Source organism: Mustelus asterias, chromosome 12, assembly GCF_964213995.1.
Source record: "Mustelus asterias chromosome 12, sMusAst1.hap1.1, whole genome shotgun sequence".
In the NCBI taxonomy this organism is placed as follows: domain Eukaryota; kingdom Metazoa; phylum Chordata; class Chondrichthyes; order Carcharhiniformes; family Triakidae; genus Mustelus; species Mustelus asterias.
Window position 1 is genome coordinate 39,645,403 of NC_135812.1, and position 17,623 is coordinate 39,663,025.

Below are 17,623 nucleotides of genomic sequence, written 5' to 3' on the forward strand. Positions count from 1 at the left end.
CCCTGTACCATCTGAGGCTATTCGTGAAGGCCCTGCCTTCTCAACCTTGCCCCTCACCTGAGCTGTGATGATCCTCAGGTTAAATCATCATCTTAGCTCTCCCCTCAAAGGAGAGAACAGCCCTATGGTCATCTGGGACTATAGCAGCTTCACCTTTTATCAAGATGGTGTCAGGCATACTTCCCATTTGAAGTATGTAGTGCATCTCAGACACCTTTTTTGAGCATTAGGCTGTTTATAGATAAAGCCTAAAAAAAATGGGTGCTGCACAGCCCAATTTAGCCCTATATATGTTTATGGAACTTACTTCCTTGGTCAAATTCTATTACCATTAATGACAACAGTATATTTATTTTATCTTTGACTAGCAATCACCTTGAACAGCACATCCCTGCTGCGCTTATGGTATTGTTGAATTGAATCTTTTTTTTTTCAACAGAGCTTCACTACAGACTTATCAAGTTTTTTTATGTTTTCCAGGCTCCCTACTCAGCCTTCAGTTCTTGGCTCTCCGAAGCTGAAGGAATATACAAGATTGGAGTTGACAATCAGCAATCTCCATGCCAGCATGTTTCTGTCTTAAAAATAAATAATTTGCTCTAACTGGCTCACTGCTGTCACTGCCTGATACTGACAGAATTGTGTGTGTTGGTGAACTGAAGGCGGTCTGTTTAGCTGCTATGCAGGGTGCAGTTTGTGCAGTGAGAAATGTGAAGTAGCTCATTTTTTAATTTGTTCATGGGATGTAGCTGGCAAGGGCCAGCATTTGTTACCCATCCCTAATTGTTTGAAGTGAATGGCTACCAAAGCCATTTCAGAGTCAACCACATTGCTGTGGATCTGAAGTCACGTGTAGGCGAGGCAAGTGTGGTAATATGGCCCCTTTATGGGGGGGAGGGGGGGTGATCCTTCATGGGCCACATGACCAGGTTGGACCTATGGAACAGTAGCATGGGAAGGCTGGCCAAACGGGAGCAATGGCATGATGACTGGGAGGAGTTCAGTTGGAGCCAAGGATAAGAAGAGAGCACATCTAGACAGTGTTTCTGTCAGACCGTATCATGTAAATAGTTACCTTGGTTTAATAAACCTTTTTATTGTTGGAGCCATATTTGAGTCATCTCCAGTTATAACAGCAAGAATGGCAGATTTCCCCCCTTAAAGGACATTCGCGAACCAGATGGAATTTTATGACAATCGAAAATGGTTTCATGGTCATCAGTAGACTTTTAATTCCAGGTTTTTACTAAATTCAAATTTCACCATCTGCTGTGATGGGATTTGAACCTGGGTCCCCAAAAATTACCCGGAGTCTCTGGATTGCTAGTCCAGTGCCAATACCAGTAAACCATTGCCTCCTGTGTTTGACAAGCATGCTGTAAAAAAAAACTTATAATATATGACATCCATAGTGTATCCCAAAGTGCCTTATAGGTGCTTTTAAAGCATAGTCACTATTGGAATATTGACAAATTAAGCAGTCTCTTTCTGCACAGCCAGGTCCCACATCACATGGGAGCAGTTTTCTCATAACCCACCAGTGAACTGACAGAAGGCTGATTTATACAGTACATGATTTTACACTCCACTGTAGACAATGGAGAATAGCGTTGGGTGGAGTGCAAAACTAGTGCCCAACCCAAACCTCTGGGATTCCTACCGGGTTCAAATATTCAATGTATTTACACCTTCTACACATCTATAGAACGCATTCAGAATGTTATCCAGATGCACTTCGTGCCTATAGAACTTTCTGTGGCAATGGCTTTCCCTTATAAATTTCTATACTAAAATTTATAACAGCACCTGTTGATATCTTTGATCATATCCTTTCGGTACTGAAACCATAATAACTGTTTTATTGTAATTTTTGATTCTTGAAATGAGTAACATTAATATTGTAAGTAGAACATGTTCTACTTCAAACACCGACTCTCAGTATTATAGTGGCCTGGCACAAAATGCATTAGATGCAGAGTAGAGTTCTCTATACTTTGCCTTAACAATAGGATTTCCTATTGCACCCAGTCTGACCATTTTCTATTTCCACTCATTTGATCTTGATTTGAACCAGGTTACTGAACTAAAGGTCAGTGTTTAAATCCAATGTCCCATCCAATATGGACAGTGGAAAGTTTGATGGTTAAAGCATAGGGGTTGCAATTGTACTGTATGATATTAGGAACAAATGCATTAATAATTTCATGTGAAATCCAGGGTTTTAAAACAATATTAACTTCAGCCAAATATTTTTGTGCTGGAAACAGAAACTGCTGAAATCATTCAACAAGTCTGGCAATGTCTAATGAAAAGTAAATCTGAAATCTTAATTTTGTTTTCCTCATTCTCTTCCATTTTCTGTATTTCCTGTTTCTATTTCAGATTTCCAGTTTTTTGCCTCTATATTAAAAATGTGTTTGTTCACTTGAGACATTTTTTTCTCCTGCATTAACACATTTATTAATATTACACTTTGTAATTTTAATCCATGAATCTTCAGTTGATGACTCAGTGATGCGATTGTTGATGCATTGATCCCTGTCCATCGTCTCAACACTGTACATCATATCTCACAGAAGAGTTCTTATGATAACTGATGGTAACTGTCTTATCATTTACTCTGCCAGGCTGACCAACTTCATCATTGATTCATCTCCTGTTACAATGAGCTGCCCAGCATTAGCACCTGTTCAGGATCATAGAATCCTGCAGCACAGAAGGAGACCATTCGGCCCATTGAGTCTGCACCGACCACAATCCCACCCAGGCCCTATCGCCATAACCCCATGCATTTACCCTAGCTAGTTCTCCTGACACTAGGGCAATTTAGCATGGCTAATCCACCTAAACCATACATCTTTGTCGACTGTGGGAGGAAACCGGAGCACCCGGAGGAAACCCATGTAGACACGGGGAGAACATGCAAACTCCACACAGACAGTGACCCAAGCCAGAATTCGAACCCGGGACCCTGTGAGTCAGTCGTGCTAACGACTGTGTCACCATTGGGAATTCAGGGCCAAAACCAATTAAGGCGATTAGGAAATGATAAAAGAGTTGTTATTGTCAAAATAAATAAAAGTTCATGGAGGATTGGAGCCTGTGGGGTTGAAAGAGAAATTGTCCTGCTGAGCTGTTCTAACTTGCTGTGTCTGTAATGGAAAATATAATGCAATACCATGTTCTTAAAAAAAAAATGCTTTGCATTTTCACTAGAACTTTTATCTACCTTTTGCTCTAGTCTGTAAATTATTTTTCTCCCTTTTTCCATCACCTACATGATGGGGTGCTTATGTCTGTGCCCCTCTGTATTTTCAGTTTTGTTTTCATTCACTCTTTAGATATTAGTGTTGAGTGCCCATTCCTAGTTACCCTGGAGAAGGTGATGGTGAACTGTCTTGTGGAACTGTTGCATGTCCAGGTGGTAAACACACAGTGCTGCTAGGAAGGGGATTCCAGGAAATTACACAGCTACAATGCAGGAACCACAAGATACTTCTGTATTATTTAGAGGTTGTGTGTTTGGAAGGTGTTGTTGAAGCAGCACAGCAGGTTGCTGGAGTGTCCCTTGTAGATGGTATGCACCTCTACCACTGTGCATTAATGGTGGAGGGAGTGAATATTTACGGTGGTGAACGGGTTGCTCTGCTTCAATGCTGTGGAACATATTGGCTGAATTCTGCGACTGTTTACATCCTGCCGCCATTGCCAGCAATGATCAGTCTGCATCAACAACCTCTTCCTTGGTGTTAGATATGACTCCAACCATAGAGTCAGAGGTTTACAGCATGGTCCTTCTGCCCAACTTGTCCATGCTGTCCACTACGTTAGTCCCAATTGCCTGCGTTTGGCCCATATCCCTCTATACCCATCTTATCCATGTAACTGTCTAAATGCTTTTTAAAAAACAAAATTGTACCCACCTCTACTACTGCCTCTGGCAGCTCGTTCCAGACACTCACCACCCTCAGTGAAAAAAATGCCCCTCTGTACCCCTTTGTATCTCTCCCCCTCACCTTAAACTTTTGCCCTCTAGTTTTAGACTCCCCTACCTTTGATAAAAGATGTTGACTATCTACCTTATATATGCACATTATTATTTTATAGACCTCTACAAGATCACCCCTCAGCCTTCTACCCTCCAAGAAAAAATTTCATAGTCTATCCAGCCTCTCCTTATAAGTCAAACCACCAAGTCCCGGTAGCATCCTAGTAAATCTTTTCTGCACTCTTTCTAGTTTAATAATATCCTTTGTTTAATAGGGTGACCAGAACTGTACACAGTATTCCAAGTGTGGCCTCATTAATGTCTTGTACAACTTCAACAAGACGTCCCAACTCCAGTATTCAATGTTCTGACCAATGAAACCATGCATGCTGACTATCTTCTTCACCACCCTATCCACCTGTGACTCCACTTTCAAGGAGCTATGTACCTGTCCTCCTAGATTTCTTTGTTCTAGAACTCTCCCCAATGCCCTAACATTCACTGAGTAAGTCCTGCCCCGATTCGATCTACCAAAATGCATCACCTCACATTTATCTGAATTAAACTCCAACTGCCATTCATCGGCCCACTGGCCCAATTGACCAATGGAACATTTTCCTCCCGATTCCTGATGTAACTCCAATTTTGCTGGGGATCATTGATGTCACACTCGATAAAATAATGCCTTGAAGCTGAGGGCAATCATTCGCACCTCACCTCATGAATTTTGCTTTTTTTAGTCCATACGTGGATCAAGATTGTAATGAGATTTGGAACTGAGTGGCCCTGGCAAACACAAACTGAACAGAAGTGTGAAGGAGAGTTGCTGAGTAGATGCTGCTGGCTAGCGCCATTGACAACACCTTCCATCACTTCGCTGATGATTGTGAGCAAACGGATGGAACAGTAATTGGCCAGCTTGGATCTGTTTTGCTTTTCGTGGGCAGGACATACATGGATAATTGTCTGCATTGTTGGTTACATGCCAGTGTTGCAGTTGTACTGCAAGAACTTTAATAAAGATCTGCAGCAAAAGTCATCATTATTACATTCAGGATATTGTCAAGGCCTTTGCTGCTGACGTCACATACAATACTTTTTTCTGTTCCACTCTCCTTTCTACCCCATATTCCTTTATTCAATTTTCCTATACAAGTCTGATTACCCTAGTTTTTTTGACTCCCATGTGGTCTTTGCCTTAGCATCATTCTGTTATCTTTCAAGAGTATTAAATTCAAAAGGGGCACACCCATCCTCTGACAATGCCACTTTGTAACCAGCCACCTGAAGTGCACCTGCTCAGTTTTCTTTCTCCAGCCCCTTCTCCCAACAGGACCTTTTATCCCAGTTGTTGTCTCCCTGATCTGCAACTCATTGAGCAGAGTGTTACATGTGGGAATCAATCTTTGGTGTGGTCTGTAAGTATGCCGATCTCCTTTCTAATCCACTGATGTGCATTGCATAGCAAATCGTGCTTGAAGTCAGTTATCCTCCGTTGTAGGGTTATATATAAAAAGCACGAAAGCTTGATAGTCTGTTGATGGTGATTTTATTGCCTTTGAACTCCACATTAGCCATATCTTACTTGACATAAAAATGTTGTCAGATACTAATCACGTTTTGCGTTCTTTGCCGAGTTAACAGGCTGTTTAAAAATTTAATGCCAGTGGCTCAACAACACCAATTATATCACTGATGAAGATTGGATCCATTTCACTATAGATAGGTCGTAATTCCTAAACTGTAATATTATGGACTCTGTTGGTTACATTAAGTGCTGCCTTAATTCAATGTCAGTGATAGGTATGAGAATCTATTTTTTGATCATTTCTCATGGCAGTGATCTCTCTTTAGCAATGACTTGGAGATTATACAACCTGGATGACTTCTATTCAATTCTCAAATACGCTGAGCCCAGTGGATATATCCCCCTTACCATAATTAAAACTACAAACCCTACTGCACTGATATATGGCTCCTAACATGGTGGATTTACAATCATTGATTCAAGTATTACAACCCCACTCTGCATTGCAGTGCAAAATTCTGAGAGCACACTTGTTGAATGGATACACAGAAAAGCATGAATGTCTTAGACATAATTAAATTTTTCCAGCTTGTACCAAGAAGACCAATCATTATCAGGCACGATGTGATGGGGGAGACGAGCAGTACCTCGGTGCCTCGACATCCAGCTTTGGAGCAGGTCTGGATGCTGGGCTCTGCCCACTGCAGGGCATTCTCTGTGGAGCACTGGGTTCTGGCCAGCAGAGGGCAATGGCCTAGGAGAATGCCAGGCAGAGAATTTGGTCAACTATGTGCACTCTCTCAGGAAAAGAATAGATGTCCTCGCAAGCTCAAGTGGAACCCAAGGCCTGTACTGAAGCAGAAGAGGTGGGGTCTGAAGCCCAGGTCTGACTGACTCTTGCCATTTTCAAATTGGGATGGGTGAAATGCTCCTTCAAGAAACAGTTGAGGATCTACTTAAAAAATACAAATCGATTCAGCTCACATTGTCACCAGCCACCTCTTCCCCCACATCATTTTTGTTTCAGACATGATTTCCATCACATTTTCCTTAGTCCACCCACGCATTTGAGAGACATTTTACATAACAAGGAGCAGGAGTAGGAAATTCAGCCCTCAAGCCTGCTCTGCTGTTCAATCCAATCATGGCTGATCTCATCTTGGTCACAATTCCACTTTCCTCCCCGTTCTCCATAAACCTTCAAACTATCACTAATTAAAAATCCGTCTAGTTTCTCCTTAAATTTACTCAATACCGTGGCATCCACCGCACTCTGGGGTAGTGAATTTCATAGATTCATAACCCTTTGAGAGAAGTAGTTTCTCCTCATCTATTTTAAATCTGCTACCCCTTATCCTAAAACTATGATCTCTTGTTATAGATTAACCCACAAGAGGCAGCATCCCTTCTACATCTACTTTGTCAATAACTTTTATCGTCTTATATACAGTGCGGCCCCATTATAACGCGATGGTTGGGGTCCATAAAATGTTATCACGAAAAAAGCGGGGTCGCGCTAAATTGGGTCGTGCTAAATTTGCCAATTTTTGTGGGAAAAAAGGGTCCAATGATTCATCGCGTTATATCCGCATTCGCGCTAAATCGGGGTGCGTTAAATCGGGGTTCCACTGTACCTCAATTAGATCTCCTCCTATTCTATTAAACTCCAGAAAGTATAGGCCCATACAGCTCAATCTCTCTTCATAAGACAAACTCCTCATCTTGGGAACCAATCGAGTGAACCTCCTCTGAACTGCATCTAAAGCCACTACATCCTCCCTCAAATAAGGGGACCAAAACTGTACACACTGCTCCAGGTGCAGTCTCATCAATGCCTTGAATAGTTGCAGTGACGCTTCCTTACTCTATACTCTATTCTTTTGGCTCTAAATGCCAAAATTTCATTTGTCCTTTTAACCTGCTGTACCTGCATACCAGTTTTCTGCGATTTATGCACAAGGACACCCAGAAGCCCCTTCATCAAAGCATCTCAAAGTCTCTCTCCATTTAATATAAGAAAATGTCATCAATGTATCTAGTGTATAGCATCGGTTGAAGGTCCTGTGCGGTGAAGAAGTCTTGTTCGAACCTGTGCATGAAGATGTTGGCATATTGAGGTGCGAATCTGGTCCCCATGGCTGTTCCGTGTGTCTGGATGAAGAACTGGTCGTTGAAGGTGAACACATTGTGGTCCAGGATGAAGCGGATGAGTTGTAAAATTGCTTCTGGAAACTGGCAGTTGTCGCGAGAACACCATCCACCAGGTACACGGTACATACTCTTGCAACTCGGCCAACGTTGTCTACCTGTTACGCTGCAGGAAAGGATGTCCTGAGGCATGGTACGTTGCGGAAACCATGCAGACGCTACGACAACAGATGAATGAACACCACTCGACAATCACCAGGCAAGACTGTTCTCTTCCAGTTGGGGAGCACTTCAGCTGTCACGGGCATTCAGCCTCTGATCTCTGGGTAAGCGTTCTCCAAGGCGGCCTTCACGACACACGACAGCACAGAGTCGCTGAGCAGAGACTGATAGCCAGGTTCCGCACACATGAGGACGGCTTCAACCGGGATATTGCGTTCATGTCACACTGTCTGTAACCCCCACAACTTGCCTGGATGTGCAAAATCTCACCAGCTGTCCTGTCTGGAGACAATACACATCTCTTTAACCTGTGCTTAATGCTCCCTCCACTCACATTGTCTGTACCTTTAAGACTTGATTAGCTGTAAAGACTCACATTCCAATCATTATTCATATAAACTGAGCTGGTGTCTTTGTGCCCTGTTTGTGATCAGAACTCCCACGCACCTGATGAAGGAACAGCCTGTTCCGAAAGCTAGTGGCTTTTGCTACCAAATAAACCTGTTGGACTTTAACCTGGGGTTGTTATTCTGTCAGTTCGCCAGTCTTCTCATAGATGTTTACAATATGGAAACAGGCCCTTCTGCCCAACTTGTCCATGCCACCTTTTTTTTAAACCCCTAAGCTAATCCCAATTGCCCGCATTTGGCCCATATCCCATTGTACCCATGTAACAATCTAAATGCTTTTTAAGAGATAAAATTGTATCCACCTCTACACCTACTTCTGGCAGCTTGTTCCACACACGCACCATCCTCGGTGTGAAAAAATTGCCCCTCTGGACACTTTTGTATCTCTTCCCTCTCACCTTAAACCTATGCCCTCTAGTTTTAGACTCCCCTACCTTTGGGAAAAGATATTGACTATCTACCTTGTCTATGCCCCTCATTATTTTATAGACCTCTATAAGGTCACCCCTCAGACTCCTACGCTCCAGAGAAAATAGTCCCAGTCTATTCAGCCTCTCCTTATAACTAAATCCATCAAGTCCCGGTAGTATCCCAGTAAATCTTTTCTGCACTCTTTCTAGTTTAATAATATCCTTTCCATAATAGGGTGACCAGAATTGCACACAGTATTCCAAGTGTGGCCTTACCAATATCTTGTACAACTTCAACAAGACGTCCCAACTCCTGTATTCGATGTTCTGACCGATGAAACCAAGCATGCCGAATGAGTTCTTCACCATTCTGTCCACCTGTGACTCGTCCTTCTCTGTAATATGTACACTCCTCAAGACATCACTATTTATTTCCCCAAGTTCCCTAACATCCATGCTTTTCTCAACAGTAAATACTGATGAGAAATATTCATTTAGGATCTCACCCATCTCTTGTGGACATAGATGACCTTGTTGATCCTTAAGAGGCCCTACTCTCTCCCTTGTTACTCTTTTGCCCTTTATATATTTGTAGAAGCTCTTTGGATTCTCCTTTGCCTTATCTGCCAAAACAATCTCGTGTCCCCTTTTTACCCTCCTGATTTCTCTCTTAACTCTACTCCTACACCCTCTATACTCTTCAAGAGAAGAGTCCAAGCTAATAAATTAACCCAACTCAATGTGATCTGATTTTGAGTATTAACCTTCTGTGTGACATCTTATCAAATGCCTTCCTGAAGTCCAGATATGCTACATCTACAGGACCCCATTATTCACTTGGCTCGTTACATCTTCAAAGAACTCTATCAAATTAGTGAAACAGAATTTACCCTTCATATAACCATGCTGACTCTGATGAATTGCATTTTGATTTTCCAAATGTCCTGTTATTACTTCCTTAATAATGGATTCTAACCATTTCCCAAAAACAGATGTTAAACTAATTGGTCTATAGTTTCCTACTTTCTGCCTCTCTCCCTTTTTGAATAAGAGCATTACATTAGCATTTCTCCAATCCACTGGAACCTTTCCAGCATCCAGGGAATTTTGGAATATTATAACGAATGGATCCATTATCTCCACTGCCATTTCCTTTAATACCTTAGGATGTAGGTCATCAGGCCCTGGGCACTTGTCTGTCTTCAACACCAATAGTTTATTAAGTCCTATTCCCCCGTTGATGATGATTGTTGCAAGTTCCTCCTTTTCCATCACCTCTGCATTGCCTGTTACTATTGGGATGATTTCTGTGTCCTCAATTTTGAAAAGTGAAGCAAAATATTGATTTAGCCTCTCTGCCATTTCTGTGTTCCCCACTATTAACTCCCTGGTCTCATCTTCCAAGGGATCAATATTCACTTTAGCTACTTTCTTTCCTTTTATATACTTATAGAAGCTTTTGCTTTTTTTTGTATTTTGTACTAAATTTCTTTCATAATTTGCCTTTGCTCTTTTTATTACTTTTTTAGTAACCCTTTGTTTATCTTTATAAGTACCCAATCTTCTAGCCTGCCACTATTGCAATATGGTATGCCTTAGCTTTTGTCTTTAACTTTCTTGCTTGATATCTTTCCCCTCTTATAATATTTCTTCTTCCCTGAAATATATTTTATTTGGGAGGAATTGAATATCCCCTTAAACAACTGCCACTGCTCATCAACTGTCCGATCTTTTAGTCTTCCTACCCAGTCCACCAGGGCCAAGTCAGTCCTCATGATTATGTAATTATTTTTGTTTAACTCCAGAATGCAAGTGTGGGACTCCAGATTCTCGCCTTCAAACTGAATTTTGAATTCTATCATACTATGATCACACTTCCCTGGAGGATCCTTAACTATGACATCATTAATTAATCTCTGCTCATTACACAATACCAAATCCAGAATAGTCTGTTCTCTGGTTGGTTCCACAACATATTGCTCCAAGAAATAAACTCTAATACATTTAAGATAGCCCCCAAGGTTATCCTTGCCAATATTGCTGATAGCTTTGAGTGTTTTTGATTCATTAAATTTTGAAATGCTTCTAAAGTTTGAAATCCTAAAGGGCTCTTGGCAATATTCTTCTTTTGACTTCGGACTTCTCTGGCAATTCTACTCTGACTGGTTGATGAAGAGGAAAAGAAACAAAAAAACAGGCATGAGCAATTAAGCCCCTCGAGTCCATTTTTCCTTTTTATTGACCCTCTACGCCTTCGCATTATTCTTTTAAATCTGTGCTGTCCTCCTTTGAAAGCCAATATATTTGAAGTTCAGGATCTGAACTAAGTTCAGTACTTCAGATGGGCTCTGACCAAGGCTCAGTATAACTGAATTATTACTTGTATATTTTTGTATTCCAACTCCATTGAAGTAAAGATTATTAGACTTTTTGGTTATCTTTTCTATCTGTGAACTAGTTTTTAGTGATTTATGGACATGAAAACCTACATTTCTTCCACAGCTGCAACGTCTTCCAAGCAAGACAATATTCCGATTTGTCTTTTCAGGACCAAAAGAGGATGATGTCACAATTTCCCACATTTAACTCTGACCTGCCATAGTTTTGTCTGCTCACTGAATGTGTCTGAATCTCTTTGTAAATTCCTGCTCTCTCCTACACAATTATTTACATCTCCTAACATCATGTTATCTACAAACCCAGATACAGAACTCTCTACAGAACTCATTCCTTCAAAATGAACATACAAAAAAAGGAGTGGAGGTAGGCCATTCAGCCCTTCAAGCCTGTTCCATTATTCTATAAGATCAAGGCTGACCGCGCTTCCACCATGTTCTGAGGCTCGATGGGTCAAATGGCCGCCTCCATTTGTTCTGAGGCAGTGAGTTCCAAAGTTGCTGGACATGAGGTGGGGGATCACAGGGGTTGGAATAGGAATTGGGAAGCCAGCGATCAGAAAATCGGCGATGGTGGGCCTGTGCACATGTGCCGATCTCCCCACTGACAGATCGGCGCATGCACAGTGGCCCATTCAGTGTGCCGATGCCAGCCTCTGCAGCAGATTCAGGCTCTCCCCCCGCCCCCCCCCCCCCCCCCCCAATTAGCATGAATCACATTAGGGCCTCTGTGATGCACAGAGTCCTGGAGATTCATTCCACTCAGCTTGCCCAAAAAACAGTTGGAAAAAAATCACGTATACCCACCTATCGAATAGAATCATAGAATCCCTACAGTGCAGGAGGCGGCCATTTGACCCATCGAGTCTGCACCGACCACAATCCCACCGAGGCCCTATTCCCATAACCCCACATATTTACCCTGCCAATCCACCTGACACTCGGATCAATTTAGCATGGCCAACCAACTTAACCCGCACATCTTTGGAATGATGTTGGACACTTTGTTTTTTTTGGGGAGAATCACCCCCAACATCTTTACTTTTATGTTGAATTTCTCTCATAATAAAAGGATAGCATTCCATTAGCCTTCTTAAGGACTGGCAGCTCAATGTTCCAGGGTACAGATGCTATAGGAAAGATAGAACAGGAGGTAAGAGAGGAGGGGGAGTTGCACTTTTGAATAGGGAAAGCATCACAGCCGTACTAAGAGGGAACATATCCGAGGGTTCGGCCACTGAGTCTATATGGGTAGAACTGAGAAATAAGAAGGGGAAAATCACTTTGATCGGGTTGTACTATAGGCCCCCAAATAGTCGGCGGGAAATTGAGGAGCAAATATGTAAGGAGATTACAGATAGCTCCAAGAAAAATAGGGTGGTAATAGTCGGAGATTTTAACTTTCCCAACATTGACTGGGACAGCCATAGTATTAGAGGGTTGGATGGAGAGAAATTTGTTGAGTGTATTCAGAAGGAATTTCTCATTCAGTATGTGGATGGCCCGACTAGAGAGGGGGCAAAACTTGACCTTATAGGAAATAAGGAAGGGCAGGTGACAGAAGTGTTAGTGAGGGATCACTTTGGGACCAGTGACCATAATTCTATTCGTTTTAAGATAGCTATGGAGAATGATAGGTCTGGCCCAAAAGTTAGAATTCTAAATTGGGGCAAGGCCAATTTTGTTGGTATCAGGCAGGAACTTTCAAAAGTTAATTGGGGGAGTCTGTGGGAAGGCAAAGGGACGTCTGGTAAGTGGCACACTTTCAAAAGTGTGTTAACCAGGGTTCAGGGTAAACATATTCCTCTTAGAGTGAAGGGCAAGGCTGGCAGAAGTAGGGAACCCTGGATGACTCGGGATATTGAGGTCCTGGTCAAGAAGAAGAAAGGAGGCACATGACATGCACAGGCAGCTGGGATCAAGTGAATCCCTTGAAGAGTATAGGGAGTGTAGGGGTAGAGTTAAGAGAGAAATCAGGAGGGCAAAAAGGGGACACGAAATTGTTTTGGCAGATAAGACAAAGAGCTTCTACAAATACATAAAGGGCAAAAGAGTAACAAGGGAGAGAGTAGGGCCTCTTAAGGATCAACAAGGTAATCTATGTGCGGATCCACAAGAGGTGGGGGAGATCCTAAATGAATATTTCTCATCAGTATTTACTGTTGAGAAAAGCATGGATGTTGGGGAACTTGGGGAAATAAATAGTGATGTCTTGAAGAGTGTACATATTACAGAGAAGGAGGTGCTGGAAGTCTTAAAGCGCATCAAGGTAGATAAATCCCCGAGACCTGATGAAGTGTATCCCAGGACATTGTGGGAGGCTATGGAGGAAATTGCAGGTCTCCTAGCCGAGATATTTGAATCATCGATAGTCACGAGTGAGGTGCCTGCAGATTAGAGAATGGCAAATGTTGTGCCTTTGTTTAAAAAGGGCTGCAGTGAAAAGCCCAGGAACTACAGGCCAGTGAGCCTCACATCTGTGGTGTGTAAGTTGGGAAGGTATTTTCAGAGACAGGATCTACAGGCATTTAGAGCCATAGAACCATAGAAAATTACAGCTCACAAACAGGCCTTTTGGCCCTTCTTGTCTGTGCCGAACCACTTTATGCCTAGTCCCACTGACCTGCACTTGGACCATATCCCTCCACACCCCTCTCATCCATGAACCCGTCCAAGTTTTTCTTAATAGAACCTTAGAAAATTACAGCTCAGAAACAGGCCTTTTGGCACTTCTATAATCAAGTACTGATTATGGACAGTCAGCATGGCTTTGTGAGTGGAAAATCATGTCTCACAAATTTGATTGAGTTTTTTGAAGGGATAACCAAGGTGGTAAATGAGGGCAGTGCAGTTGATGTTGTCTACATGGACTTTAGCAAGGCTTTGGCAAGGTACCGCATGGTAGGTTGTTGCATAAGGTTAAATCTCACAGGATCCAGGGTGGGGTATCTAAATGGATACAAAATTGGCTTCTGGACAGGAGCCAGAGGGTGGTTGTAGATAATTGTTTTTCAAACTGGAGGCCTGTGATCAGCGGTGTGCTTCAGGGATCAGTGCTGGGTCCACTGTTATTTGTCATTTATATTAATGATTTGGATGAGAATATAGGAGGCATGGTTAGTAAGTTTGCAGATGACACTAAGATTGGTGGCATAGTGTACAGTGAAGTTATCTCCAATTGCAACGGGATCTTGATCAATTGGGCCAGTGGGCTGACGAATGGCAGGTGGAGTTTAATTTAGACAAATGCGAGGTGATGCACTTTGGTAGATTGAACCAGGGCAGGACTTACTCAGTTAATGGTAGGGTGTTGGGGAGAGTTACAGAACAAAGAGATCTAGGGATACATGTTCATAGCTCCTTGAAAGTGGAGTCACAGGTGGATAGAATGGTGAAGAAGGCATTCGGCATGCTTGGTTTCATCGGTCAGAACATTGAATACAGGAATTGGAATGTCTTGTTGAAGTTGTACAAGACATTGGTAAGGCCACACTTGGAATACTGTGCAATTCTAGTTATCCTATTATAGAAAGGGTATTATTAAACTAGAAAGAGTGCAGAAAAGATTTACTAGGATGCTACTGGGACTTTATGGATTGAGTTAGGAGGAGAGGCTGGATAGACTGGGACTTTTTTCTCTGGAGCGTAGGAGGCTGAGGGGTGATCTTAGAGGTCTGTAAAATAATGAGGGGCACAGATCAGCTAGATAGTCAATATCTTTTCCCAAAGGTAGGGGAGTCTAAAACTAGAGGGCATAGGTTTATGGTGAGAGGGGAGAGATACAAAAGTGTCCAGAGGGGCAATTTTTTCACACAGAGGGTGGAGTGTGTCTGGAACAAGCTGCCAGAGGTAGTAGTAGAGGCGGGTACAATTTTGTCTTTTAAAAAGCATTTAGATAGTTACATGGGTATGATGGGTATAAAGGGATATGGGCCAAATGCGGGCAATTGAGATTAGCTTATGGGTTTTTTTAAAAAAGGGCGGCATGGACAAGTTGGGCCAAAGGGCCTGTTTCCATGTTGTAAACCTCTATGACTCTAATTACTTGCTGTAGACATATTGAAATGCTGATAATCTTTTACAGATCCTTGGATAACATTCCTTGTAGCATCCCGCAATTAGAGAACGTTCACTTTATCTTCACTCTCTGTCTCCGTTTCTCAATAACCAATCTTTGATTTGAGTTACCTTGAATCCTTTGAGCTTTCATTTTACAACAATCTCTACAGCAAAACTTTTAACAAATGTTTTCTCGAAGTGATTGCAGACAACTGTTAACATTAGCCTATTCACTGTGCTGCAGGCAACAAAACAAAAATCAATCAGATTAGTTATGGCCCACCTTTCACAAATCTATACTATCTGATACTTTAAATGTTTGGTTATATTGATTCCAGTAACTTCCCTACAGTTAATGCTGGGGAACAGCAGCAACAGGTGGAATTAGCAAAAATATCTGCAGGGAGATCAGCTAAATGTGTTGGCAGGAATCCTTACCCTCCCAATCGAGTGTATGGACCCAGGGGAACAGAGCTACTCTTAGTTGAAGAGTAGTACATACTGAGCCAATACCAAAGCTCTGCACTTTCAACAACAAAAACTGCCACTGTACTGCCTAATACAGTCATGGTTGCAATGGCCTTAAATATCTTTGCCCACTGTTCCTTTCAGCTTGCAACAGGATATTGATATTATTCTGTTTATTGTTCATGCTGCCATGAAGCAAGTGACTGAAGCATTACTCTCGCCATGGACAAGACGATAGGGTTCTAAGATCTATGTAGATTGCAGGCTTCTCCTATGAACAGGGTGTCATTGACTGCACCATACTGGGAGTTCTGCAGCCAAAACCACTGCTTTTACAAATTGTAACAGTGATCATTCCATTAATATGCAACTGATATGTGATCACTAGATAATGCAGGTCTGTGCCCACTTTTCTGGCAATTGCCATAACACCTTTCTACTGTGGCAAGCCTCCTCCACTCGCTCTTCCCGATGCTGGCGAGGGGGTAGTTAGATCACCCTGATGTTTGCTTGGTGTTTGAGGGGGGGGGGAAAAGAGTGTCTCGATCTTTCAGTCGTGGGGGCGTTGCCCATCTGCGTGCGAGGGTTGGGAGTGTCCCCATGTCTGCTAGGGTTCCAATACTCATGGGGTGGGGGGTGGGGTTCCTGGTGTCTGTGGGGACGGGAGGCCTGTAACTTTATTTTGATATCGGGGTGCCCTTTAAAAAGGGCGTTCCAATCTCAAAATCCTAGCTTTGCTGTTGAATTTAACTCCCACTCCAGCTGGCTGTGTAACCCTCACCGTCACTCTGAAATTGCACAGAGTGCTGTTCGATCTGCCTAGAAAAGGCAATTGTGAAACCAGTGAGTTTCACACAGCTTTTCTCACGTGATCCAGCACTCTGCAATTTTGGGAAAATTCTTCCTTTGTTTTGCTGCAGTACCAATGCTATAGTCAAAAGAAATTAGTTACATTCTCCTACTACCTAACCTTTACAATTCACATACTGCAATGCTATTGCTTGAGAGTTCTGACCCCCTGTTCCTTTTGAGAACAAAGTGAAGAAACTCTCTGCTCCTCACAAGTGTCTCCTCTATTGAGCCAATAGTGGTTGCCACAGAATATAAATCGAGTGTAACGATGATCGATTGTGATCGGGTGGTTGATTTGCTGAACATCTCAAGCATGATCCTACATTTTCTGTGGTTCATCACTTCAACTCTCATTTCCATTCTCACTTTCATCTTCCCATCCCTGGTCTCCTTCACTATTCCCATCAGGCACAATGCAGATTTGGATATTAGCAACCTCAAACTAATTCTATTTCTCAATTCCATGATGTTCCCTTCCATTTCAATGTTGTTTATGGATTATCAGACTACTTTGTTGTAGTATCTAACCTTCGGCTACTTTCTCTCCCAATTTGTTTTGATCTTTCATGTAAGAGGATCTCGAGCTAGGTATTTCTCCAGATAAAGATTCTTTACCCAAAACATTAACCGTTCTTTTCTCCAGGGGAGCAATTATCAGAGTTTCTGCTGCTGCTGGCTCTTATCGCATACTTAGAAAATGAGCCCCAGGGATGTATAGCATCCATTGTAAGGTTCAGTAGATCTTATGGTGTTTCACATGATTTACCTTTAACAGCAGGGTGGGTGGAAGCTGAATTTTGATTCTTTTTTTAAATTCACACCTGCATTTTACATTATCCAGTCTTATCACATTGCTCTGTAACTGGCACATCAAGGTTGCTGACAGAGGAAATCATAGTCATCGAATTCCACACCCATGGGGATAAAGGTGGTGGTGCAGTCAGGGCAATGGGTGAGACGCAGTCAGCGGGGATGCAGTTATGATAATTGACACGGGTGCAGTTAGAAAAATTTGTTGTATTCCAAAGGTGTATCTGAATTCGAAACATATCAAGGGTCCAGCCTCACACAATGCAGTGGGGTAGAACAGACAATAATCTCACAGGGTTTAGCTATTGAAGCTTTTGCAATGCTAACTAAAC